Source organism: Nyctereutes procyonoides, unplaced genomic scaffold (assembly GCF_905146905.1).
Source record: "Nyctereutes procyonoides isolate TBG_1078 unplaced genomic scaffold, NYPRO_anot_genome, whole genome shotgun sequence".
NCBI classification, from domain to species: Eukaryota; Metazoa; Chordata; class Mammalia; order Carnivora; family Canidae; genus Nyctereutes; species Nyctereutes procyonoides.
In genome coordinates, this window is record NW_026575125.1 from 7,382,208 (window position 1) to 7,409,864 (window position 27,657).

Genomic DNA, 27,657 nt, shown 5'->3' on the forward strand with positions numbered 1-27,657 from the left:
CCTGCCTTGATTGTAGAAAATGTATCCAAAGGACCTACGATGACACTTTATAATAGCTACCGTTGGTATTTAGAGTGACCCTATGGCAGGCTAGTAAGCTGAAAATAAAAGCGAAATCCTCTTTATCCTACTTCCTTTGAGAAAACAGAAACACAAAGCCAGGAGGCTCTAGACCAGGTAGCGCCATCTGCTGGCTGTTTGCTAATAGGTGTCACCTAAGGGCCACCAAACAAAGGTAATTGACAGAAGAAAAGGGAGAAGCGGGTTCCCTCCTCACTCCTGCCTCCTTGCCTGGGGCTTCCTGTCACCTGCCCTCTGAAACACAGAGATGACAAGGCTTCCTTCTAAGATAAAAACATTCACATTTCCCTGGGGATCCGTTTTTTCCCCCCTTCTGTTAAAGAAGCGCACAAGAACAGAAAATACCTTGGATTCGGTTTGGCCATCAACAAACCCGTTTCTTGGCAAACATTACCTTTAGCTCCCTCGTTTTCTTCTGCTACTCCTGTTCTGTTCAATAAAGAGATTAGCTACAAGCTTGCCAACCAATCGAGGCAAATACATGAGAGACTTTGAATCTTTAGCCCAAGCTCCACCAGGATGGACAGAAGGAAGCAAAGATAATTGAGTTACAATTACTCTAGCATGAAGCATGCGGTTTGTTTCTACTCACTGGCTTCGAGTTTCAATTCATTATGGCACCAGGGCTAACCGATTTTTGTGTAAACTCTTAGCTGAGATGATACAGCTGGGCTTTTGACTGTCTTGCCATTTCCATAGATGAGTTGGCGTGAAAAATATTTCTGTTTTAATCAAATACAAATAACACATGAAACTGCCTTTTGAGGGGTTTCTTTTCCCGTGTAACAAAGTGCAATGAGGGAAAACACTGAACGGACTAATCAGATGCACCACTCCAAAGATGCTCAAATGTCATCACTATGGCAACATGGCAGCCGGGGTCCACCCTGGTCTCTTCCCCCAGCTCGGGGACTGTGCACATGGCCCTTGCTAATGAATGAACATGGCTGACCTCCCTGAAAACAGAGTTTTGGCTAGGAGGGAAGGTCTTAAGACTGCTTCCATTCCTGAAATGCGTTATCCTCTTTTTAGTTTTCTTTCTCCAAATTTAATTAGCCTCTGAGGACCTGCTTTGCACAAAGGATTTGCTCACTTGCTGGCTCCCTCTGTGCTTTCCGAGGGACTCCATGTTGTGGAGCCCTTTGTTCTGGGAAAAGACAGCGAACACTTCCACTTTGGCCCCCGACTGGGCAAATGACAGGTGATACAATGCAAAAGGTGAGTCTAATGTGTACACCAGGGGGTTAATGTCAACATATTAAGAAGGGATGCAAAAGATTCTCCGTTCATTAGAAGGGCACTTAGTGAAAATCTGTGTAAGTCTCTCACTAAACTCTTCCAAGGCCAGTGTTTATTTATATGGGCAACCGATTCGATTCAGAACTCAGGAGAAATGTCCCTTTCAATCAGTTATGTGCCTGATATTCGTGTTATTTGTGAGAGAAGATTAATTTGAAGTTAGTCCAAATCCTTCGTTTTCACTATGATTGACCATTTCTTTTGATCTAGTCATAAAATCATAGAAAATGGCTCAAAACTATCTCCCTCAAGATTTTTACACCTTAAAAAAAAAAGATTTTTACACCTTATAAGCTTAAATTAGGATCTCACCTAGCTTTCACACCAAGAGACCAATTTGCCAAAAGCTAATTTTCCCAGAAGCCAAATATGCCAAATTTGGAATGTTGGATTTTAGTGAGTGATACGCATTTTTGGACAGTTAAGTAAACTAAGGGTAGCATAAGAATTCTGAAAATGCCAAAAGTCTGGCAAAAGAGAAGTACATGTAAACTTCCCATATGGAAAACTATTTTTAATTAAGAGATTGGCATTTTATATGTAACAGAACTGCTTCAGCAACTTCTGACTTTGGTCTGGACGCTTTTAAATGACACTTCCTGTTTTTCCTAACTTAAACCATTTCTCTAATTTTGTAATGGGCTGTTACTCTTTTCTTACGATCACTAGCAATTCAAAACATTTAAAAATTTAATAGAATTAAACTAGATTAAACTTTAAATAAGTGCAAGTAATATTTTAAATACGAATTAAAAAACAAACCAGATAAATCAACATTTAAAATTAAGAATTAAGTGAAAATTTAATTCAAAGTAAGCACTGAAAAAAAAAAAAACAAAGTAAGCACTGAAATTTAAATCCAAAAGCAAACATTCATAAATCACCAAAACAATTCCATCTTACAGTTTGGTTACATCTATAGCAATATATCTATATATCCGTGTATCTATTATTTTAAATAGCTGAAGTTTACTAAAAGACTTGATAAAGTCATATAAAGGAGTAGAAATGGAGTGTGGTAGCCCAGAAGGGACATATGAAGAGTTTGCTGAATGGTAGCTCAATTTTGAAATACATTATCTCATATGTATGTAATCAGATATGAAGGATTACAAAAATAGATTGGTTAAAACAACTAAAATTGCTGAAAGATGACTGCAAAGCCAAAGTACCTTAAAGAGTATCTAATTTAGGGGATCCCTGGGTGGCTCAGTGGTTTAGCGCCACCTTCGGCCCAGGGTGTGATCCTCGAGTCCTGGGATCGAGTTCCACGCTGGCCTCCCCGCAGGGAGCCTGCTTCTCCCTCTGCCTGTGTCTCTGCCTCTCTCTGTGTCTCTCTCGTGAATAAATAAAATGTTTAACAAAAAAGTATCTAATTTAAACTGAAAAGCAGTCAATTCTGATATTTTGACTATTAATAATGAAATAACCCTTTTCTAAATATATTTTATATGCTTTGTTAATTATTAACTTGATTGTAGAGAAAAGGTGCATGTAACCACTCATCAGATGCTAAAGTGGAATAGTTCTGTTCAAGCTGTTTAAAGCTGTCCTTGGAATGCTCTAATGCCATTTTTTAATAAATCAGAAAATTTATGTATTAGCTTTTGGTAAACTGAGAGCCATCATGCGTGTGCATGGGCATGTGCATGTGTGTACTTGTGTGTGTTTTAAATCTAGCTATTTTATACCTCTCCCTCTTAATCATTGTGTTCTGACCAGTGCAGAGAAGAGTCGGTCTAATGATTTGTTCACTTTAGATGCTATGATTCTATTGGTGCAGCCTCAGAATACATGATTTGGTCCCTGGGTCAGGCTGTGCCTCATATTAGAGCTTCTAATGAACTGATATTGCCAAGTATTTTTTTTTTTGGCCAGAACTGATGTAAATTCATAACTGCCTGATTCTGCTGTTGTGCAGTCGACCTTTTTTGAACTAAGTACCAGACTTTTTTTTTCCTGGTTGTTACCTTTTGTCTTGTTTACACACTATGTTGCATTGTTTGTTGTGGATTAGTTAAATCTGCTCAACATTATTGGCAACCTTTTGTCATGTCAAGGATGTAGCTTCTCTCCCCACCCCGGCCCCCCATAATTCTTTGCTCCATTCCGGCACAAGGTAGGCTATGTAACAAATCCTTCACCGAGGAATGGTATATATTTGCTGAAGATACATGTCCTGTCCCCAGGGCAAATGCCTCCAATATCTTCCAAGATTCCATTTACCCAACCCTTTAAAATTAATATTTTCATTTTTCCTATCCTCACTTAATTGAAGTTGAATTACTGAAATGCAACAAACTGCACTTACAAATGGCATTTTAGTCAAAACTTAATTAATCAACATCTCATGCCGCATTAATTAAAACTGAGATGAAAACAATCTGATAAAATCATTAATCTTCCTGGAAGTGTTTAATTAAAACATAAAGTATATCTTCATTAACATGACTTCATTAACTAACAATATCTTAGCTACAGTGACACCTACATAATCAACTCTAAGCTTTAGGCAGCTATCTAAACTAACATAAAGCTAAAATTACTTTTATTGTAGTGGCGATTTGGATGTATTTCAATAGTGCATACATCCAACATTCTGAGAACTCACCATAACTCAAAAGATAGTAATAATCAAACAATAAAGAGGAGAATGCCTCAATTTCAGAACCTCAACAATAAAGAGGATAAACCCTCTCTTCTTCAACTTTTGAGTAAGAGAAGAAATGGAAAGTTTTACATGACCTTCCCCATACCAAACTCAGAATTCTGAGGACACCAAGACATGGATTAACTGGTGAATTTTTCTGAAGTCTCTTATGTTAGCAAATCCTTTCTTGGAGATAATTGTGGCCTCAATTCTAAAACCTGATAAACTTAACAAGACATTTTAGTAATAAGTAGAATCTAGTGATGCTTTAAAAAAAAACCCAAGATAGGGATGATTTATTTCAGAAATATTAGGATATTAGCTCAATAAATGGAAATCTATTAATACAGCATTCTATACTCTAATGAGAAAGATCAGATGAACATTTCAAGATTTAACAAAAGACATTTGATAAAAATGAATGCATACTTTAAGAATTATAAGAATAGAAATAGTGGCCCTTACTGTGTCATTGCAGACCCATCTTACACAGAAATCCAACAGGAACATTCTTGCACATTGTTTTTCAATAGAAATTTCTGCAAAGACAGAAATGTTCTCTATTTGTGCTGTCCCATGTAGTAGCCACCAGCCACAAGTGGCTACTGAGCACTTAACATAAGGCTATTGTGACTGCAGAACTGAATTTTAAATTTTATTTGATTTTTATTCATTTAAATTAAAAAAAGCCATATGTGGTCAATGGCCATTATAAAGCACGGTACAACCCTAGAGGGAGTTTCTTTATTTAAGGTGGGAGGGAGGGCAATAATGTACATTTTAGCCTTTTTGATGGTTTAGCAGTTGCTGATACCAATTCCCAAGAAATTCTTAAAAAACAATGAAAAATTTAAAAAGTTAGATATTATAATTACAATACAATCAAAAGAGTTACCTTTTTTTTTAAAAAGATTTTATTAAAAAAAGAAGATTTTATTTATTTATTTGAGAGAGAGAGAGAAAACGAGTGAGGGAGAAGGGCAGAAACAGAGGGAGAAGCAGGCTCCCCATTGAGCAGGGAGCCCAACACAGGGAGCCCAACAAAGAGCAGACGCTCAACTGACTGAGCCACCCAGTCGCCCCGAAAAGAGTTACCTTTAAAACAACAGTCTTAACTAGGATTGTGGAAAGGGAAGAGGAAAAACATAACTCTACTAAAGTCAACGGTGTGAATGCTCAAAAGCAATACTGACATTCTGAAAACAGTGAAAAAGTAATGCCATTCACAGTTGCAACCAGAAAAAATAAGAACCATCTCTAGCTATTAGACTACATGAAAATAATACAATATGGCCTATCTAGGAAATGACAGCATAAGTCTATCAAAGAATGCCATACACATATTTTGGGGGGCTTTTCTTCTAGCTTCTCAGACTAATGTTAATCTTTCATGCCACAGAAGAAGAAAGCTAATATTAAGTTATGCAAACCTCATGCTAGATGTTTTTGCTTTCAGCTCACTGCAGCAGAACAACTGGATTGAGTCATTTTCCACCCCATTTTTACAAGTAAGGAAACTGAGGCATGAGGAGGTTAACTAAAGGTGCCCAAGACACAGAGCTAATAAATGGCCTCGTTGGGCCTTAGCTCTCCAAAGCCAGTACCCACGGCATTAAAGCATCTGTCTGTTAATATTCTTTCTCACCCACTTTCCCTTCACACCTGTCCTCTTTATTTCAGGTATCTGCGCATCTGATTTAAAACCCTCATCTGGGGGCACCTGGATGGCTCAGTGGTGGAGCATCTGCCTTTGGCTCAAGTCATGATCCTGGGGTCCTGCGATTGAGTTCCCCATCGGGCTCCCCACATGGAGCCTGCTTCTCCCTTTGCTTGTATCTCTGCCTCTCTCTGTGTCTCTCATGAGTAAATTAAAAAAAAATCTTAAAAAAATAAATAAAACCCCTCATCTGGGACCACAGAGGGCATGACGGCATAAAGCCAAAGGAAATCTCTGACCATTGTTGCAAAAATTAGTTGAAGAGCTTAGAGTTGACACAAGATATAAGCAGGCCTGGCTCACACACAGGTCGATGTTTTAGTTGGTCCTTTGGAGCACAGAGCACATGTTCCCCGGAACACAAATACTCCTAAAGACACCGAACTCCAGGAGTGATGATTAATGTATGTGCTAGAATCTACACATCTACACGGGCGTTGGTCCCCAGAAGAGCCATCTCAGGAGCTCAAATGTAAATTCTCATTAACCTTGTTCAAGAAATTCTCTTTTCAAAGTTCCTCCAGAGCTAGTTTGCAAGTAACAATAAGTTAGCCTCATAGCTTTTCTGTGAGAATATCACAGAAACAATTACTGTGAAAAACAGAAAAAGAGAATTTATTAGGGTTAATTTTAAACATGACTTTGACTTGAATTCTGGTTATCAGAGAAAGCAGCTTTGATGACAAGAGAGCATGGAAGTGGTAAAAGGCTTTCATCAAATTCCAAAGGGGCCTCTAAGCAGTTTCACAGGCTGTAGCGTTGGCATCTTTGGCTCTTCGTTACATCTAAGTGTACTTCAGATCTCAACAGCATTTATTTTCTTTGCTAAAGTGCTACACTTCTAATTCTTCTGTTTTGTGTGGATGATCTCGAAATTTTTATTTTATTTATTTTTTAAAGATTTTATTTATTTATTCATGAGAGACACACACAGAGAGGCAGAGACACAGGCAGAGGGAGAAGCAGGCTCCCCACAGGGAGCCGGATGTAGAACTCAATCCTAGGGCGCCAGGATCACGACCTGAGCTGAAGGCAGACGCTCAACTGCTGAGCCACCCAGATGCCCCTCAAAACTGTCTTTTAGCTCTAAGATGCTTTGTATTTTAGCAAGGAGCAAATTGCAATGGCTTTTTTGGAGGTCCTGAATGCCATTGGGCATTGGGGCGGAGGTTGGGGACGAGGCAAGGAGAATGAGAGAGAGAGAGAGAGAGAGAGAGAGAGAGAGAGAGAACACCAATGGAAGTTTCACTAAGGTCACCAGGCAGGAGCTGGGAGTGAGAGAGGAAAGAGAATGGGGATTATAGAACAATGTGAATAAGAAGAGATTATCTGTAATTAACTGAGCTGCAAGAAGGACTAGTTGGGTGGGAAGGGAAGAGCAAAGCAGATTTGAAAGAAAGGAAGAAGGAGGTCAAGAAACCTTATATTAGACATTTCTCCACACTGGACACCAAAGAGCATACAACTCAGATGTGCCTTAGGAGCTCCCCAGCAGAGGGAATGGAGGGGAGGGCCGGGGAGGCAAGGAGGCAAGGAGTATCCAGGCCTTTTTATATACCAGTCAAGAATAATGTTCATTAATTGAGTCACGAATGAATATTTGTTTGGAGATATCCCATCGAGAAGCCTCATATGGAAGCATAGCACTGAGTGTTATACAATAGAATAAAGCAGGCACTAATGAAGTCCCTGCAGCAGAAAGAGACACTGGAAGTTTCTTTCTACCCGTCAAGGGATCTTACTGCATGGGACCCCTTCAAGCGAACCTGGGCCTCCCTGAAGACTGGCAATTCCTTGGATTCCGTGTGTGGGTGATGGGACCCAAGAATGCCAGCCTGTATATTCAGGTCGATTCAAAACCGGGAGCCCTAGGGAGAAAGATATTTCTTTTGCTAATTTAATCAGTGATCGCCTCAGAGGTTCTTAAACTTCAGGTTCCTATATAAACAGCTCCGGACAGGTAGGTAATGGAGGAAGCTTGTTCTCTTATGAATAGTCATGAGCTAGAGGGGCCAGATGGAGAGGGGAGACTGGATTCTTAAGGTAAATGTCCTGATTATATAAAGGCATTAAGGCTTGCCCTCTATTTCTTCTCCATCAGCAGGAAGGATTCCCAAGAGCCTTAACTCATGAGACAAAGCAAAACACCATTTATTTTTCAAGGCAGACTCCTAACAATAAATTGCACTCACGTAGCAGTTTCTGCTTTTTTTTTTCTCCAAGACGTTTTCCACTTTCCTGTTTGGTCTTGATAATATTGTAAAGTAGGGGCAGGCAAGTTTTCAGAATGAGGACACAGAAGTTCCAAAAGGTGAAGCGACTAACCTCGAGCCACTTCAAACAAGTTAGTTATAGGATCCAGACAGAGTTTAGGAGGCTTGATGTCTAGCCCAGTATTTATTACAGCCAGAATATCCAGCTTCGGTGTTCTCATCTGAATTAAAATTTTATTTAACTTTATTTGAATTAAGCTCTTGCAACAGTGATGAAAAAAGAGCATCCAATTAAACTCCCATGCAATTACTGAACACCTAGAATAGTACTCTAGGTGCTGTTTTTGTGTTTAGGTTACAATAAATGAGACACAGTTCCTAGCTTTAAGCATATTGTCCGGCCTGAAAGACAAGGAAACAGAAAAAACAACAAACAATTAAATGAGCTGGGTTTTCTGAGGTGGAGTAGGTGGCTATGGGCATACCAGTTCATTCACTTATTTTTAATAGTTTATTCAATAAATACATATTAAGCAGCTGCTATGTGCCATGCACTGTGCTGCCATGTGCTGGGGACATAGATGAAAAGGTACATGATTCCTTCTCTCCAGAATCTCTAGGAAATAAATATATAATTGTAATAGCCAAATGCCAGGCAATGAGGTTACTTCTAGGGCAAAGAGATGCACATATAAGAAACAGTGGGATCACAAAGAAAGAAGCTGAAAGTCAACCTGGGGAGCAAGAAAAGTTTCCACTGAGCATGCATATGAGAACAAATTATCTGTAATCAGCTGAGCTGCAAGGAGGGCTAGATGGGTGGGGATGGAAGATCAGGAGACTAGAAAGGAAGGAGGATGAGGGAGAATTTGGAATCTGATTAGGAAAGTTACATGACAGGGATCCCTCGGTGGCTCAGTGGTTTAGCACCACCTTCAGCCCAGGGCGTGGTCCTGGAGACCCGGGATCCAGTCCCACATCAGGCTCCCTGCATGGAGCCTGCTTCCCCCTCTGCCTGTGTCTTTGCCTCTCTTTCTCTTTCTCTGCGTCTTTCATGAATAAATAATTAAAATCTTAAAAAAAAGAAAGTTACATGACACCTCACCTTGTTATGCCCTTATGAAACTTATCACATAGCCAGAATGACACCCATATGAACAGAGAACTACAATGAACTGTAAGTGCCACTGGTTTTATGAACACAGAGAGCTGTGCTAGTACATCCTCTAGCTACACCTGCATGAGCACAGCAGAGCTGAGGCCTGAGCTAGCCCCTGAAGCACAGACATAAGTCTCTCGGGTAGAGAAGAGAGAAGGCCATTCCAGGTAGATGGGAACGTACAAAGTCCCCACAAAAAAGCAAATGTGTGGGCAGCCCGGGTGGCCCAGTGGTTTAGCACTGCCTTCAGCCCAGAGCATGATCCTGGAGACCCGGGATCGAGTCCCACGTCAAGCTCCCTGCATGGAGCCTGCTTCTCCCTCTGCCTGTGTCTCTGCCTCTCTCTCTCTCTCTCTCTCTCTGTCTCTCATGAATAAATAAATAAAATATTTTAAAAAATACACAAATGTGCATGGATTAGGATTGAGGAATGAGGAGATATGGACTTTGGAAAAAAAAAATCCAGGGTCTGAACTTTGCTGGAACAGAAGAACAGGTTAGGAATCAGGAAAGCAAATTTAGATGGTGTCCAATAAATCCAGGGTAGAAAAGGAGAGGTTTTTTTTTTTATAAATTAATTTTTATTGGTGTTCAATTTACCAACATACAGAATAACACCCAGTGCTCATCCCGTCAAGTGTCCCCCTCCGTGCCCATCACCCATTCACCCCCACCCCCCGCCCTCCTCCCCTTCCACCACCCCTAGTTCATTTCCCAGAGTTAGAAGTCTTTATGTTCTGTGTCCCTTTCTGATATCTCCCACACATTTCTTCTCCCTTCCCTTATATTCCCCTTCACTATTATTCATATTCCCCAAATGAGTGAGAACATACACTGTTTGTCCTTCTCCGATTGACTTACTTCACTCAGCATAATACCCTCCAGTTCCATCCACGTTGAAGCAAATGGTGGGTATTTGTCGTTTCTAATGGCTGAGGAATATTCCATTGTATACATAAACCACATCTTCTTTATCCATTCATCTTTCGATGGACACCGAGGCTCCTTCCACAGTTTGGCTATTGTGGACATGGCTGCTAGAAACATCGGGGTGCAGGTGCCCCGGCGTTTCATTGCATCTGAATCTTCGGGGTAAATCCCTAACAGTGCAATTGCTGGGTCGTAGGGCAGGTCTATTTTTAATTCTTTGAGGAACCTCCACACAGTTTTCCAGAGTGGCTGCACCAGTTCACATTCCCACCAACAGTGTAAGAGTGTTCCCTTTTCTCCGCATCCTCTGAAAAGGAGAGGTTCTAAACAGAGGCAGTAATGATTAGGATGAAAAGATGATATATTTATGAGGAGGCTCAGATGTGGAACATACGGGACCTAAGAAACTTTCAATGTAAGGGATGAGAGAGAGGAACAGAAGATGGCCTGGAACTTTCCAGCTTCACTGGCTGAGTGGCTGAAAAAGCATTCACTGAGATAAGAGACACAGAGAGGAATGATTTGGGGATATGGTAGGCAGAATAATGTCCCCAAAGATGTCCATGTCCTCATCTCTAGAAAATAAAAATATTGCTTTAAGGCAAAAGGGTTTTGGTAGATGTGATTAAGTTTAGGATCTTGAGGTAGGGAGATCATTTTGGATTCTGGAGATTATTCAGGTCGACCCAACATCATCACAAAGGTCTTGTAAGAGATAGGAGACTCAGAGGCAGAGAAGGAGATGTGACAATAGAAGCACAGGTGACAGAGGGAGAGTTGAAGATGCTTCACCACTGGCTTTGAAGAAGGAAGAAGGGGTCATGAGCTACAAATCCAGGTGATCACTAGAAACTGGAGAAGGCAAGGAAACAGATTTGTCTCTAGAGTCACCCGAAAAAAGGCAGTAATGCTGAACCATTTTGGACTTCTTGCATTGCTTTAAGCCACTAGGTTTGTGGTAATCTTATATGTTACAAGCTTATGTTATAGCGTCAATAGAAAATTAATACAAGGGACAAACAGGGAAATAAAGAGTTCAACTCATTGAGTGTAGAATTTGAGTCCCTGTGGTGCAGCCACGTGGAATTCAGACCAGAGCTGGGGTAAGTATGTTGAACTGGGAGTCTGACGTACACTGTGTAGGTGATGGCCACACCAAAGGGGGTAGGAGGGGTTGTCACTAGGAGCAAGAGCCAGAAGTGGCTAGCATTACACCCTAGAAAACAGCCACTTTGAAGGATTTCACAAAGGAAAAGGGACCAGCAAAAGAAATGAAAAGGGGGTGGAAGGAAAATTTCGAGAGGGCTGTGTCATAAAAGCCCGGGTGAGACGACTAGAAAGGGAACTGTGAGTCAAGTGAAAGCCTATTTTGAGGCCAAGTGGGAAGAGCTCAGAGGAAAGGGCACTGGACTTGACATTATGGCAAGTCTTTGGTGGTATCAGCAAAAGTAGCTCCAGTAAAGCTGTGGAATGGGAGCCAGATCCAGTGAAAGAGTGAATGGGAGGTGAGGAAGTCAAGACCATGACAGTCCATGATTTCTAGGAGCTTCTCTTGAAAGTTGGGTGAGCAACAGGGAGAGAATTGGGTAGGTTGAAGGAAAAGTATTTGGGTACTCATTTGGTAATTCTTGAAGTTGTGGGTTATCTGAACATGTTGCAGATAGAGGGGTAATGATATTAAAGTCAGAGACAAGAGGGAATGTGATAAAGGCCGGATTCTCTGGAAGCCTCAATCTTAAAAGTAACAATCTTAAGGGAGTCTGTCTTTGTTTATGGGTTTAGTGTGAACACATAACCTGAGACTAGCTACCAATTGCCTTTCAAGTGTCCATTAGCTGAGAAAATTAGATGTCTTCCCAACCCTGTGGTTTTCATGACTTATCTCATTAATTTCTATCCATCACTGGGGCTCTGATGGTGGGTGTGGAGGGGTGGAGAATTCCAAGTAAGGACTGTATTTGTATAAGTTGCAGGGAGCATCAGAAAGTATGAAAAAACTTAATCCAGGCACTTGGTTCTAAATAGAGAGATAAATCTTTTAATCTGTTTGGGGAGTTAAACTAAACTAATTGTTGAAACATTTATTTCAGCCAGGAGCATATTTTTAAGTACAGTTTGGGAGGAGAGAACCAATGAATCCAACCAGACTCACAGAAACAGGGATGAAGGAGGTGACAATAAATCCCTGAGTTCCACTGGGTTGAGTGTTTACATTTTAAGCTGAGGACTAATTATTGAAATGGCCTAGATAAGTCAACAAAAAGAAGGAAGAAAAATGTGCCCTTGCTTGAATTAATCAAAACAACTTTTTAATATTAAAACTCCTTTAGTTTGTGAACATAAGAATTTTCAGTCATGTAGGAAATAACACATTTTCTATTTTTTGAAAAGTGTAAGAATAAGAAGTAAGGATTATATCTGAAAATTATATTCCCTTGCTTGGCATCATGAAAACGTTCCCCAAACACCTAGGACAGTGATACTCTTTAGTATATACCCTGTGATGTGCGGGTCTATTGACAATAGTAGTCTCAAGATGGCCACACTGCTGTTTGTAGGTTTAAAGGTGACAGACATGTTATGGATATTGGACAAGAAAGAAAACCATCAAATTCCTTTTAGTGACTGGAGATTTCCCAGAGCCTTTCTATTTCTAGCACATTATATGACATTAATTTGTTGTTGTTAAAATCCCCCAAAATTCCATAACTCATGTTACATTCAAAGATAACTTTACCATTTGCTTTTGTGGGTTTAAAGCAATATCTACTAATTACTTCCATCACTAATCCTCCATATGAAAATGGTATTTATGATGATCTTTTGGATAATCAATAGTACATTTCAGTAAGCTGGATCAGCGCTGTCCATTGTCCTTGGAGATGTGATTTTATATTTATAAAACAACAATACATTTTTCTAAGTATCAAGAGATTAAGTTGTATAAAACTCTCAAGGTGAGGGATCCCTGGGTGGCGCAGCGGTTTGGCGCCTGCCTTTGGCCTAGGGCACGATCCTGGAGACCCGGGATCGAATCCCACGTCGGGCTCCCGGTGCATGGAGCCTGCTTCTCCCTCTGCCTGTGTCTATGCCTCTCTCTCTCTCTCTCTGTGACTATCATAAATAAAAAATTAAAAAAAAATAAAAAAAAAACTCTCAAGGTGCTTGAAGAACCCTGAACCAATCCTAAATCCATAAGCTGTATAGTACTTTTCCTAGGTCTTTGTATTACTAGAACATTATATATCTGCCATTTTTTCTTATTGCCTATGTTATACTTTTCATCTCTGTAACTTAATTTATTTTACAACTGGTTTGTACCTCTTAATACCTTCTAGTTTTCATTCAGTTTGCCCAGCTCCCCACCTACCTCCTCTTTGGCAACCACCACTTTTTTCTCTGTATTTAAAAATCTGTTTGGGGGAGCCTGGGTGGCTTAGTCAGTTAAGCATCTGACTCTTGATTTCGGCTCAGGTCATGAGATCAAGCCCTGTGTCGGGCTCCACACTGGGCAGAGAGCCGACTTAAGATTTTCTCTCTCCTTCTCCCTCTCCCTCTGCCACTCCCCTCCCTCATGCACACACACATTCTCTTTCTCTCTCTGTCTCTCTCTCTCACAAAAAAGTCTGTTTGGTCTCTTCTTCCCACTCCAAAAAAGGGCCATAATCAGGAATAAGGAAATTATGAAGGAAAACACTTCACAGGTAAATGCAAACATACAATAAAGGTAGTAGATTAATGACTTCTATAAAACCAGTAAGAGGTTAAAACACAAAAGCATTAATATCAATTATATCTATAAAAATCAGTCAAGGGAATCACAAAATAGGAGGATATAAGTATGGCTTCATTTACACAAAATGTGAGAAGGAGGGAGCACAGATTTTGTGCTTTTAGAATGGGTTTGAACTTAAGTCAACATCCAATGTAATATAGACTGCTATATGCATAAGATATTATATATGAACCAAATGGTAACCAAAGATCAAAAACGTGTTACAGATTCAAAAAATAAGGAGAAAGGAATCCAAGCATATCACTAAAAAAAAAAAAAAAAAAAAAGCCATAAAAAAGGAAGCCACAAAGGAAGAGAGCAAGAGAAGAAGAAAGGAACAGAAAAAAAACTACAAAAACAATCATAAAACAAGTAACAAAATGGCAATAAGTACATACCTATTAAGAATTTCTTTGAAACTGAAGGGACTAAATGCTCCAATCAAAAAGCAAGACCTATCTCTATGCTGCCTATGAGAGACTCACTTAGACCTAAAGACACCTGCAGACTGATAGTGAAGGGATGGAGACATCTTTCTCATGAAAATGGAGTGAAAAGGAAGCTGGGGTAGCAATACTTCTATGGGACAAAATAGACTTTAAAACAAAGACTGTAACAAGAGACAAAGAAGGACACTAAATGATAAAGAGAACAATCCAACAGGAGGATATAACAATGTAAATACTTAAGCATCCAACATGGGGGCATCTAAATATATAAAGCAACAATTAGTCACCATAAAGGAAGTAATCAACAGTAATACAATAATAGTAGGGGATTTTAACACCCCACTTACATCCATGAGCAGATCATCCAGCCAGAAAACCGACAAGGAAACAATGGCTTTGAATGATACACTGGACCAGATGGACCTAACATACATATTCAGAACATTCCATCCAGAAACAGCAGAGTACACATTCTTTCCAAGTGCGCATGGGCCATTTTTCAGAAGAGATCACATATTAGGCCACAAAACAAGTACTGATAAATTTGAAAAGACTGAAATCATATCATGTATTTTTTCTGGCCACAACACTATGAAATTGGAAATCAAGCACAAGAAAAAATCTGGGAAGATCACAAATACATGGAGGCTAAATAACATGCTCCTAACAATAAATGGATCAATCAAGAAATCAAAGAGGAAATAAAAAAAATACATGGAGACAAATGAAAATGAAAACACAATGATCCCACATCTTTGGGATGCAGCAAAAGCAGTCTTAAGAGGGATTCTTGTATTACAGAAATACAAGCCTACCTTAAGAAATAAGATAAACTCTCCAATAAATAACCTGACCTTACACACAAAGGAGCTAGAAAGATACCAAAGCCCAAAGCCAGGAGAAGGAAGGAAATAATAAAGATTCAAGGAGAAATAAATGAAATAGAGACTAAAATCAATAGAACAGATCGATGAAACCAGGAGCTGGTTCTTTGGAAACATCAACAAAATTCATAAAAACCTCTAGTCAGACTCATCAAAGAGAGAGAAGACTCAAATGAGTAAAATCAGAAATGAAGAAGGAGAAATAATAACGAACACCACAGAAATACAAAGACTTATAAGAAAGTGTTATGAATGGGACGCCTGGGTGGCTCAGTGTTGAGTGCCTGCCTTTGGCTTAGGGCATGATTCCAGAGTCCTAGGATCAAGTCCTGCATCGGGCTCCTTGCCTGAAGCCTGCTTCTCCCTCTGCCTGTCTCTGCCTTTGTGTGTCTCTCATGAATAAATAAATAAAATCTTAAAAAAACCCCAAAAGTGTTATGAAAAATGCTGGGTGCCTGGGTGGCTCAGTGGTTGAGCGCCTGCCTTTGGCTTGTGTTGTGATCCTGGGGTCCTGGAATCGAGTCCCACATCAGGCTCCCTTTGGGGAGCCTGCTTTTCCCTCTATATCTCTGCCTCTCTCTCTCTCCATCTCATTAATAAGTAAATAAAATATTTTTTAAAAGAAAAATTATATGCCGACAAACTGGATAACCTAGAAGAAATGGACAAATTCCTAGAGACATATAACCTCCCAAAACTGAATCAGGAAGAAAGAGAAAATTGGAACAGATTACTAGCAATGAAATTGAATCAGCAATTTAAAAACTCCCAACAGATGAAAGTCTTGAACCAGATGGCTTTGCAGGTGAATTCTACCAAACATTTAAAGACGAGTTAATATAATTCTTCTCAAACTATTACAAAAAATAGAAGAGGAAGGAAAGCTTCCAAACTCATTCTATGAGTCCAGCATTACCCTGATACCAAAGCCAGAGAAAGACACTACAAAAAAAGAGAACCACAGGTCAATACCTCTGATGAACACAGATGCAAAAATCCTCAACAAAATATTAGCAAATTGAATCCAACAATATATTTTAAAAAATCATTCACTGTGATCAAGTGGCATTTATTCCAAAAATATAAGGTCGTTAAAATTTTGCAAATCTATCAATGTGATACATCACATTAATAAGAGGAAAGATAAAAACCACATGATCATTTCAATAAATGCAGAGAAGCATTTGATGAAGTACAACACCCATTCATGATGAAAACCCTCAACAAAGTATTTTAGAGGGAACATACCTCAATATAATAAAACCATATATGAAAAACCCACAGTTAACGTCATACTTAATGGTGGAAAACCGAGAGCTCTTCCTCTAAGACCAGGAAGAAGACAAACATGTCCAGTCTCACCACTTTTATTTAACATAGTACTGGAAGTCCTAGCCACAGCATCAGAGAACAAAAAGAAATTAAAGGCATCAAAATCGATAAGAAGTAAAACTTTCACTATTTGGAAATGACATGATACTCTATATAAAAAATTCTAAAGATTCCACCAAAACTACTAGAACTGATAAACGAATTCAGTAAAGTAGTAGGATACTTAATTAACATACAGAAATCTATTGCATTTCTTTTTATTGTATTTATTTATTTTTAGCTGAGAGAGTAGACAGAGATATCGAAGATTGTGACAGAGAGCAGGAGTAGGGAGGAGTAGGGAGGAGAGGGAGAAGCAGGCTCTCCGCTGATCAGGGAGCCTGACATGGGACTGGATCCAAGGGCCCTGGGATCATGACCTGAGCCAAAGGCAGACGCTTAAGCAACTGAGCCACCCAGGAGCCCTCTATTGTATTTCTATACACTAATAATGAAGTAGCAGAGAGAGAAATTAAGGAAACAATACCATTTACAATTGCACTAAAAAGAATAAAATACCTAGGAATAAATTTAACCAAGGAGGTGAAAGACTTGTATTATGAAAACTATAAAAAATTGATGAAAGAAATTGATGATGACACAAACAAATGGAAAGCTATTCCATGCTCAAGGATTAGAAGAACCAATAATGTTACAATGTCTATACAACCTGGAGTGCCTGGGTAGCTCAATGGGTAAGTGTTGGGCTCCCTGCTCAGTGGAGAATCTGCTTCTCTGTCTCTCCCCTGTGCCCCTTCCCCTGCTCGTGCTCTCTCTCTCTCTCTCTCTCAAATAAATAAATACAATCTTTTTAAAAAAATGTTCACAGAACCCAAAAACTATCTACAGATTTAATGCAATCCCTATCAAAATACCAACAACAATTTTTCCCAGAACTAGAACAAATAGTCCTACAATTTGTATGAAATCACAAAAGACCCTGAAAAAAAAATCTTGAGAAAGAAGAATGAAGCTGGAGGAATCATAATCCCAGATATCCAAGACATGCTACAAAGCTGTAGTAACCAAGACAGTATGCTACTGGCACAAAAATCACAGATCACCTATGGGTCAATAGAACAGAACAGAGAGTCCAGAAATATACCCATGCTTATATGGTCAATGAGTCTACAACAAAGGAGGCAAGCATATACGATGGGGGAAAGCTGGTCTTTCCAATAAATGGTGCTGGGAAACCTGGACAGCTACATGCAAGAGAATGAAACGGGACCACTTTCTTACACCATACAGAAAAATAAACTCAAAATGGATGAAAGACCTAACTGTGAGACCTGAGACCACAAAACTCTTAGACGAAAACATAGGCAGTAAGTTCTTTGACATTGGCTATAGAAACATATGTCTCCTGAGGCAAGGGAAACAAAAAATTAAATTAAACCACACCAAAATAAAAAGCTTTTGCACAGAAAGGGAAGCCATCAACAAAACAAAAGACAACCTACTGAATGGGAGAAAATATGAGGTTAATATCCAAAATATGTAAAGAACTTATAAAACCCAACACCAAAAATCCCCAAATAATCCAATTTCAAAGATGGTCAGAGGACCTGAAGAGATATTTTTCCAAAGAAGACATCCAGATGGCCAAAAGACACATGAAAAGATGCTCAACATCACTGATCATCAGGGAAATGCAAATCAAAACCACCATATTACCTTACATCTGTCGGAATGGCGAAAAACCAAAAAGACAAGAAATAACAAGTGTTGGTGAGGATGCGGAGAGAAAGGAACCCTTGTGCACTGTTGGGAATGCAAATTGGTGCAGTCATGGTGGAAAACAGTATAGGGGCTCCTCAAAAATTTAACAGAATTAACATCGGATCCAGTAATTTCACTGCTGAGTATTTACCTAAAGAAAACAAAAATGCTAATTCAAAAAGATATATGTACCCCTATGTATATTGCAGCATTATTTACAATAGCAAAGATATGGAAACAACCCAAGTGTCCATTGATGGAAGAATGAGGAATAGATAAAGGTGTGAGATATATATATCTCAAACCAGGCACCCTTGTTTTGTTTTTTATAGATTCCATATATAAGTGAAATTATAGGGGCGCTTGGGTGGCTTGGTTGGTTAAGTGTCTGACTCGATTTTGGTTCAGGTCATGATCTCGGGATCCTGAGATCAAGCCCCAAGTTGGGCTCCCAGCTCAGTGAGGAGTCTGCTTGAGTTTCTCTGTCTCCCTCTGCCCTTCTGTTCCCATTCGTGCTCTCTCTCTGTCTCTTAAAATAAATCACCCTTAAAAAAATAAGTGAAATTGTATGGCATTCGTTGTTCTCTGTCTGACTTATTTCACTTAGTATAATACCCTCTAGGTCCATCCGTACTGTGGCAAAGGGCAAGATCCCATTCTTTTTATTATCTGCCATTTTAAATGTCCAATCTCACATGCAAATACTCTTCATATGAGTCGCTCCCCCAACAGGATGTTTTCCTGCTGTGTGTAGTAACGACCTATGAAGTACACCTCTGCAACAACAGTCCACTAACACCCCAAAGGGAAAACCTCACAGGTGAGTGAAACTGAAATCTGATCTTGGGGATAACAAAAAAGGGTTTGTGGCTGCTCGTCAGCATACTGTGATTCAGGTGCCTCTGGTGCTTCCTATTTTGCTGCCCTTCCAGTTGCTCAGGATCGAAACCTCAAAGTCATCATCACCTCTCTCCTCTTCCTCACACCCCACATCCAATTAGCTGCCCAGTCCTGCTGATTCTATGACCTCAGCATGTTTGGCATCTGACTCCTCCCGTCTGCCGCCCTTACTTCCTTCTGCCTGGATTTTGTCATGGCCTTGGAATTGGTCTCCCCAGCTCTGGCAGCCTCCTTTCCCCATCACTCTTCTCCGTTGCCACCACAACACCCTTCCTAGGATGTGGCTTATAGAATTTCCCTGCTCAAAAGCTGCGAAGGATCGCTATTATAAGCAGCATGAAATGCAGGATCCTCAAGCCGATATTCAAACTGTAACAGTCTGGTCCATGGACCAATGTAGTCCACGAACCCCTTGGTGTGGCTCACCATGGCCATACATAGAAAAGTATGGAGTAATTATCTAGAAACTTCCCTAAACATTCTTTCGTTTTTCCTCATATTTGTTCTGACTATATTCATTGAAATGTAATCATACATCCATCAAATCTACTAATACAGTTTTGGTTGTCTAAGTTCAAAAATATTTTAATATCCTTCTTCTAGTAATTCATTGTCACTGTCAAAAAAATATATGGATCGGGATGCCACACTTTTTTTTTTTTTTTACGGCGATCGTTTGTGACGCACTGTTCAACAACGGCGCTACATCAAGTGCGGTCCCCAGACTGGCCGCAGCCACAACACCTGGGAGCCTGTCAGAGAAGCAGAATTTCAGGTCTCACCCCAGACCTACTGACTCAGAATCTCTGGGAGTGGGTCCTAGCAATCTGTGTTTTAACAAGCCCTCTAGGTTCTAGCTAAGGTTTGAGATGCACTGATCAACAATGTTTCCCACCACCTTCAACCCTCTGGAGCTCATGGTGGCTGCTGAGCATTTGACATGTGGCTGGTATGACTGAGAAAAATGTTAACCTTATCTAGTTTTACTTAAATCTAAATAGTCACACACTGAAAGCTAAAGTGACATTATATAGCAATTAGATCTCAATCAAAAAATAAAATAATTATCACTAAAGAACCGTTCGCTGAGAGAAAAATATCTGGACATCCACATGTGGCTAGTGCCTTCCGTATCGGACAGCGCTGGCCTGTTTCCTATACTGTATCCTACGGCTGACAGCCACAGTGTCACCTCTATAATCTATCTTAAGTTTTCCACCTAGGAATATTCATTTTCCAACCCCAGCACTCTCATAGTAATCTATTAAAATGCATTCCATTTTTCAATGCCTTTTCAAGGTCTTCCAGGAAGACCTCCAGGATCTTCTTTATTGAAGTTAGCTTTCCTCCTTGTTTTCCTTTTACAGTGTTTCTTCTCATCCTCTTAAAGAATTTATTACTCTCTGCTTTGTGCCCAAATTACTTAGGGATGAGTTCGCCTTCCCCCAGATGGAGAGCCGTTGGTTTAATCATCTATTATCCCATGATAGCACCTCTCTGATATTCTGCAAATGGGAGGCATTTATCAACTATGTAATTGAATCTAACCTACATGAAACCAGAAAGAGAAGTCCTCAACACCAACAATGCATCCTAGTGTTCTGAGAAGTCAAGACAGATCAAAATGTTAACATACACAATTTAGTTTAGAATAGGAAAAAATGTTAAAGCCATGGTGAAACATTTGTCACAGGATCAAAATACATTGTTACAAAAATAAACACAGTGCCGGCCTCATCATTTCTTTAGCAGCAGGAAAGCATTTTCCTTTGGCAATCCCCTACCTCCATCAGAATTGTTCCTTAACTAAATTTGAAATTAAAAACAGACTTGTAGCCTTTTTTTTTTTTTGAAATAGCACTCCGATTGGAGAAACATTATTTCTGGTGATATAAAAGCAGTTTTCCCATCAAGTTCATGAGAGATATTAGACTTTTGAATGGACTAGTATTTTGCTACAAATAAGAAAAATAATGACTATTTTTACAGAGAAGGCAAGAAGAAAACACAACTCATTCTGCTTTATTTCAGAGTTCTATACTAGATCCTGTTTTTACAAAGCTATAAAATTAAAATACATGAAATTAACCACACCAAACCAAACATTAAGCTGGCTAATAATTAAGTAGATTCTGCTATCAATGTAATAAACCTCATTAGACTTTTATAGGGATTACATACTCACACTGACTCACAAATACAGCACTCCCAAGAACTTACACTTCACAATGCCTTCACACAAGAGTGAATGGGAAACGTATGTTACTTCCCAACAATGGGCAATGGCAGCATTCATATATGATTTGAAAACCTGAATGTCAAATACAATTGACAGTTTTCTGTGTGCCTTTCATTACGGGAACTCACCAACTAACATTAATGCCAACTCCCCTTACGAGTTGTATTTTCAAAAATTTTAGGTTGTATGATTGTGCCATGGTGGAAAAGCACACTCTTCGACAAGTTCTAAGTGTCCACACATGACACATTTGATGCTTTTTTCAATCTGCGCTGAGATGCTTGGAAAGATGCAGTTTTCTAGGCAGTACTTTCTAATTTATCGTGGGCACTTAATTTAGATGAAGAATGGGCTGGTGGTCCAAGAGAAGATAATACATTTATCTCAATAATGCACCATTTATTAGAACCTGATGGCAAAAATATTTTTAAGACACAGAGATTACAGAATAAAAGAAGATGACACACATCTATAGCTCTAGTTATGAAAAAAATACATGTGAAAACAGAAAAAGAACTTGAACACCAAAGTGTTAAATATGGTTTCCTTTGAGTGAGTAATGGTGGTGGGAGGAACGGGGAATCTATTTTTCATAAATCTACTTTATGTATTTTTGCTAGTCTGAATCTTTTATAACAACGTTTCCATGTACTACTTGTGAAACCAAAAGGAAGAATTATTTTAAGAAAATAAAAAAATTCTATTTAAAGAAAGGCAAAAGAAATATTTATTATTCCTGACAAAGGATTTTTTTCCTAAAAAGCAGTACGAACTAAAGCAAGTTAAGAAAAATGTTTTTAGGAAGACATAAAAAAACTAAACATGGTTCCCCAATGACCTCTCACTAACTCTCATCAATGATAATGAATATTTATTTATTTATTTATTTATTTATTTATTATTTATTTTTAAACATTTTTATTTATTTGAGGGAGAGAGGGCACAAATGAGGGAGCAGAGAGGGAGAGGCAGAAGTAGGCTTTCCATTGAGCAGGGAGCCCAATGCAGGGCTCGATCTCAGGACACTGGGATCATGACCTGAGCCAAAGGCAGACACTTATCTGACTGAGCCACCCAGGCACCCGATAATGAATATTTATATAGTACTTTATAGTTTAGAAATTACACTTTACATTCATCATCACATCGATTAATTTAACAGTGAGACAGATTTCATCATCATCATTTTACAGATGAGGAAACTGAAACTCAGGCTTGTTAAAGCATTTGGCTGATAGCAGTGGCAGGGCCAGAATTTGATCCAAATTCTGATTGCAAAGCTCAGGTGTCAACCCCTACATTCCCTCAACTCAATCAAATGCAGCTCAGAGAATTTGATGAACTGAATCTGACTAGAGAACTTAAACAACACAATCTAGACAATTAATGATTTTATAAAGTTTAAGGCCTTTACTTGAAGCAACGATGTATGAAACAGTCATATTTTATACTGCTTGGGAGGTCTCTGAGAACTTCCCTTCACACTCTTTCTAGTGTGTGAAGCAGCAGCAGTGGGAGAGAATGACTTAAATTTCCTTGAATCCCAGTCCCATGCTCACAATTATATTACATTCAAGGTCTACCCATTGTTCATTCACTTGTCCCGCAAATATGTACTGACCTCCCAATATGTTGCTTATTGCATGCGCAGGAAAAGGATGAGGCATCTTCCCTGCTTCAGAGAACCCCAAATCCGTGGAAAAACAGGTGTAAAATTATAATCCCACGTGGAAGAAAGAATAGCAATACTAGAGTGTGGGCTAAGCTGAAGTGGTTCTCAACTAGGGGTGGCAGTGCCTCCTCAGGGGGATGTTCAACAGTATCTGGAACCATGTTGGTTGTCACAAGTTGGGGTGGGGGTAGCATGTAGTGAGTGGGTGGAAGCCTGGGATGTTGCTAAACACTCTATAAGGAACAGGATGGCCTCCACAGCAAAGATTATCTGGTCCAAAGTGCTACTAGTGCCAAAGTTTAGAAATCCTTTGCGAAGGCATATGACGCTCTCCAGATTTTAAATGAGGAAATATACACTGGCTAAGCTAGAGGAATTGACAATTCCATCATAATGAGTAGATTAAAAATGTAAGTAATCTACTCTTGGGTGAATGCTCTGATCTTATTTTTATGATCTTTATTTTTAGCTGCCTGGGGGGTTAAAAGAAAAATACAACTTTTCTAGAAATGGGCTAATGATATATAATCAGGAAGGGTGGGGAGAATTCTTTATTTTTATGGGAATGAATTCCCATTCTTTTGCCCCACCCTTGGCCAAGTGCCCATCATTTCTCCCTCCCTGGACTGCTGCACACCAAGATCAGGTTGTCTCCTGTTTCAGCATTCTTAATACATTCCCACTGCACTGGGGATAACATATAACCTTGCCTCAAAACCCATGACCTAGATCCTGCCACCTCATACCCTTACCTGTTCGCTCTACTTTAGCCACAATGATCCCTAAGTTCTTTTCCCAACTCAGAGGCTTCATACATTGTTTCCTCTAACTGGAAACCTCCTTCTCCTGCCACTAAATCCTTACATTCCATATCATGACCTAAATATCATGCCCTAGAAAAGGCCACCCTTAACTTCCTAATTCCTTTCATCCCCTGCTTCCTTATCCATTCTTCATCCTTCCATGCCTCACTCTGTCCCCCTGACCCCTGTGTGTCTATATGATTTAAGCACTCTCGCTAGCTGGCTCTTGTTTGGATTTGGCCAATGGGAAGCATCAGTAAGAGGTCTGAGGGCCAGAGGAGATGGACATTCAGGCATTTCCTCCCCACCTTCCTACCTGGGTTGCATTCTGGGAGAGACTTCCTCCCACTAGCACCAGACCTCCAGCTCTCAAGAAGCCCCAGTGTCACATTCTATCCCCTTGTCCCTCCAGTCGAGGCTAGTTCTGGGTTAAGCTGGCCTCTCTCCTGTGTTCCCTTAACTCTGCCCCCACCTCTGGAAGTAGCCCCTTCATTCACAAATTTTCATTTGAACCATCTAAAGTGAATTTTGTTGCTGGCCAGCACTTTGGCATTCACACCCCTCAATCTCAATTGGTATAGATTCTTTGTGTTATTCTTCATGTAGATTCTTTCACAGCCTCCAACCACGTTTACTCTGAGCTCTTATCACATTTTATAAATGTGTGTATGTGTGTTTGTATTTCGGTTCTTTGTGCAATATCTGTTGCCTGACCCAGCACAGTCCTCCAGGGATCATGGCTGTTTGGTTAGTGACACTTGAATGGATGGATTAAAGGGCAGACAATGCCATTGTTGAGGATAGACAGCTAAGTTTTTCATGAAATAAATCATTTAAAAACTGTATTAATAGAAGGAATTTATGGATACATAAAATGGCGCATGTGAAGGAAACTGCTTGAAGCTTTATGTGCATGTACACATGCATTGAGACTGACATTTGTTCAGACCCTGCCAGTACCACATTCTTCATCGGACATTGGGAGCAGAGGCATGAAAGGGAAACAGTCTCTTTTCTCAAAGGCTCATGGAGCAGTGGGGGAAGATAGAAATGTAAAGATAATGGGGCATACGAGCCAGGGGCACAAGGAGGTCAAGAGAGAGATTGCTATCAAAGTGGGAAGATTTACCAGGGAGGCATCTGGAAATTTAAACAAATACAACAAGAGCAGGTTTCAATTTTGTTCAAAAAAAAAAAACCAATGGCTAATACGATCGTAAAATCTTTGTTGTTTCTCAAATTCAGAGAGGAAAGGAAGAAAGCAACGTTCATGCCAAATATGTTGCTTTGGGGTAACGTCTCAGTCCAGAGAAGAGTCCGGTTTTACTATAAGACTCCAGACGTGTGGGTCCTCATTGTAAGGGAAGCCCAAGCAGTGCAATCATGGGAGCCTCCAGCTAGGGTTCCCGGGAAACCTGCATTTTTCTGAGTGCAGGAAGGTTTAAGTAATTTACCCGCTGTCAAGTTTGATACACATATGTGTGCCACTGGGTGGTATGAATGAGCCTCTGTGATCACAATACGACATTTATAACCCTCAAGGTAACAGTTACGTTCACCAACATTCTTTCTGTCTGGAAATATTAAGAAATATTCTAACATCTTTTTTCATTGAAATAATATTTTTTTAACCTTCCCGTGTAGAGGAAAACAGTTATTTCAACAAATGCTTTTATCATCTTCATAGTTTTGTCAATGAACTGCCCCAGTCCAGAGAGGTCACGATGAGTCACAAATCATTCTGATTGGAACCAAATAAGTGCTGGGGGCCTGTCCTCAGTCAGACATTAGAGCAGGGGTTGGCAGAGTTTTGCTATAAAGGCCAGCTAGTAAATATTTTAGGCTTTATGAGCCATATGGTCTCTCTTGCAACAAGTCAACATTGTCATCATAACATGAAAGCGGCCACAGCCAATATGTAAATGGACAGACACAGTCATGTTTCAATCAAACTTTGGTTACAAAAATAGGTGGCCGGCCAGGTTTGGCTTGTGGGCTACAGTATGCCCACCCTGCACCAGGCTATAAAGAGGGAGAGGGAAAAAGTAGCTGGAAGCAAGGAGACAGCTCTAAAACAAGTGGGAAAAAAAAAATCAAATCATTGATGGCCCTGCACCAGTACCGAAAGGAGAATATTCTAGTTGTGTGCTATACTAAGGTAGTGACAATCACTAAACTGTGAGTAACTGATTACATATTCTTCCTTGTGATAAAATAAGAGCCACTGGTAGAACTTCCTAGCAACTGTGACTACTATGTTAAAAAACAAAATCCTATTTGGGGGACACCTGGGTGGCTTAGTCGGTTGAGTTTCATTTCGGCTCAGGTTTCTAAGATCGAGCCCTGCATCAGGCTCCACACTCAGCTTGATATTCTCTCTCTCCCGCTCCCCCCTGTCTCCACCCCCACTTGCATGCATGCACTCTTTCTCTCTCTCTCAAAAGAATCCTATTTTGAAAAATATAAATAAATATATAGCTCAGAAATAGGAGCTCCCTGTGACATAGATGAGCTTTGAAAACATTATGCTCAGTGAAAGAAGCCAGACACAGAAGGCCACATATTTTATGATTCCACTTGCATGAAATGTCCAGAGGAGGCAAATCCATAGAGAGAGAAAGCAGATTAGTGGTTGCAGGGTGCGGGGGTGGGGGTGCTGGGGAGGAAATGGGGGAAGGACTGCTAATGGGCACAGGGTTTCTTTGGGGGGTCATGAAACTGTTCTGACTTAGTGGTGATGGAGACACAGCTCTGGAAATGTACCAAAGCCTACTAAACCATACACTTTAAAAGGGCGAATTTTATGGCACATGGATGATATCTCAATTTTGAAAAGGGAGTAGGACACTCTCACGCGACGTCTCTACCTTTCTGGAAGGTAACTCGAGGCAGTGCACATGAATGTATTCAAAGTCCTACAAATGTGGGAAGCGAAGGAGCAACAGGAGCTCAGATGTGGAGACTGAAGAGCAGCAGGAAGTAAGGGAGCAAGGAAGCAGATAAATAAATGATTTCGGCACCTGGGCTAGTTCCACTTACATCAACTGGAACACAGAAGGGGCTCTGTCACGTTCTGAGAGCAAGTCAAAGGTGGTGCTTTACCTTTGCATACGTACCCCTGGAAGATGCCCACAGACAGCTGATGTGTTTCCGCGAGGGGACAGATCTGTCTGGACGTAAAATGGTTATCGCCGGGTCCTGGGCGAGGAGCAGTTCTGCAGGTGGTGCATTATAAATCCCATTTTACAGATGAGTAAACTGATTGTCGAAGGCCATGCTCTTTCCCCCATCCCCGATCTCCCAGATCTCAGGCTTATGGTGCCTGCGCCCTCTCTCCCTGAAAGGGGGTGCACCCGATGCCCTGCAAACAGGCTCCTGCTACGGCCACCTGGTTTCAGCAGCGGCCTCCCACCTGCTCTTCCCTGCACCTTCTGCTCACGGCTGCCGCAGGGATCTCTTGAAACCCTCAAGCACTCCTATGCCCACACCCCGCTACCCCTGACCAGGTCAAGCTCCTCACCCGGGATTTCAGGGGCCTGGTTCGGTGGCTAGCCCCCATGCTGCAGCCCACCCTGGCCCTTCTGCTTCCAGCCTGTGCGCCTGCCTGGAGGGCCCTTCACCTGGCTGACTCCGACTCAGGTCACCTCCCACAGAGGCTGTCCTTGTCTACCGTCCTTGAAGTCCACTCCACATTAACCCTCTGCAAAACCCTTGCCATCTGCTATTTTCCCTCGCTCCCTTCTAACTTCCATCTCCCCCCCCTCATTCCTTCATCCCTTCTGCTCTTTCCTCT

General features: G+C 40.4%; 1 protein-coding gene across 3 annotated transcripts in view; it reads right to left on the reverse strand.

The window, feature by feature from the left end:
* The window catches only part of MID1 (midline 1), a 344,420-nt gene that overhangs the window by 280,597 nt on the left and 36,166 nt on the right, over positions 1-27,657 (reverse strand). Inside the window, exons 1-2 of one of the 3 annotated variants that reach the window (XM_055338675.1) lie at positions 26,981-27,022; positions 4,496-4,569 (exon numbers count right to left, since the gene is read on the reverse strand). The exons of the other annotated variants lie outside the window; for them this stretch is intronic. The gene's annotated coding sequence lies outside the window, so the exon portion shown is untranslated. Of the gene's footprint in view, positions 1-4,495; positions 4,570-26,980; positions 27,023-27,657 lie in introns of those variants that run through there. 3 annotated transcript variants of the gene reach the window in all.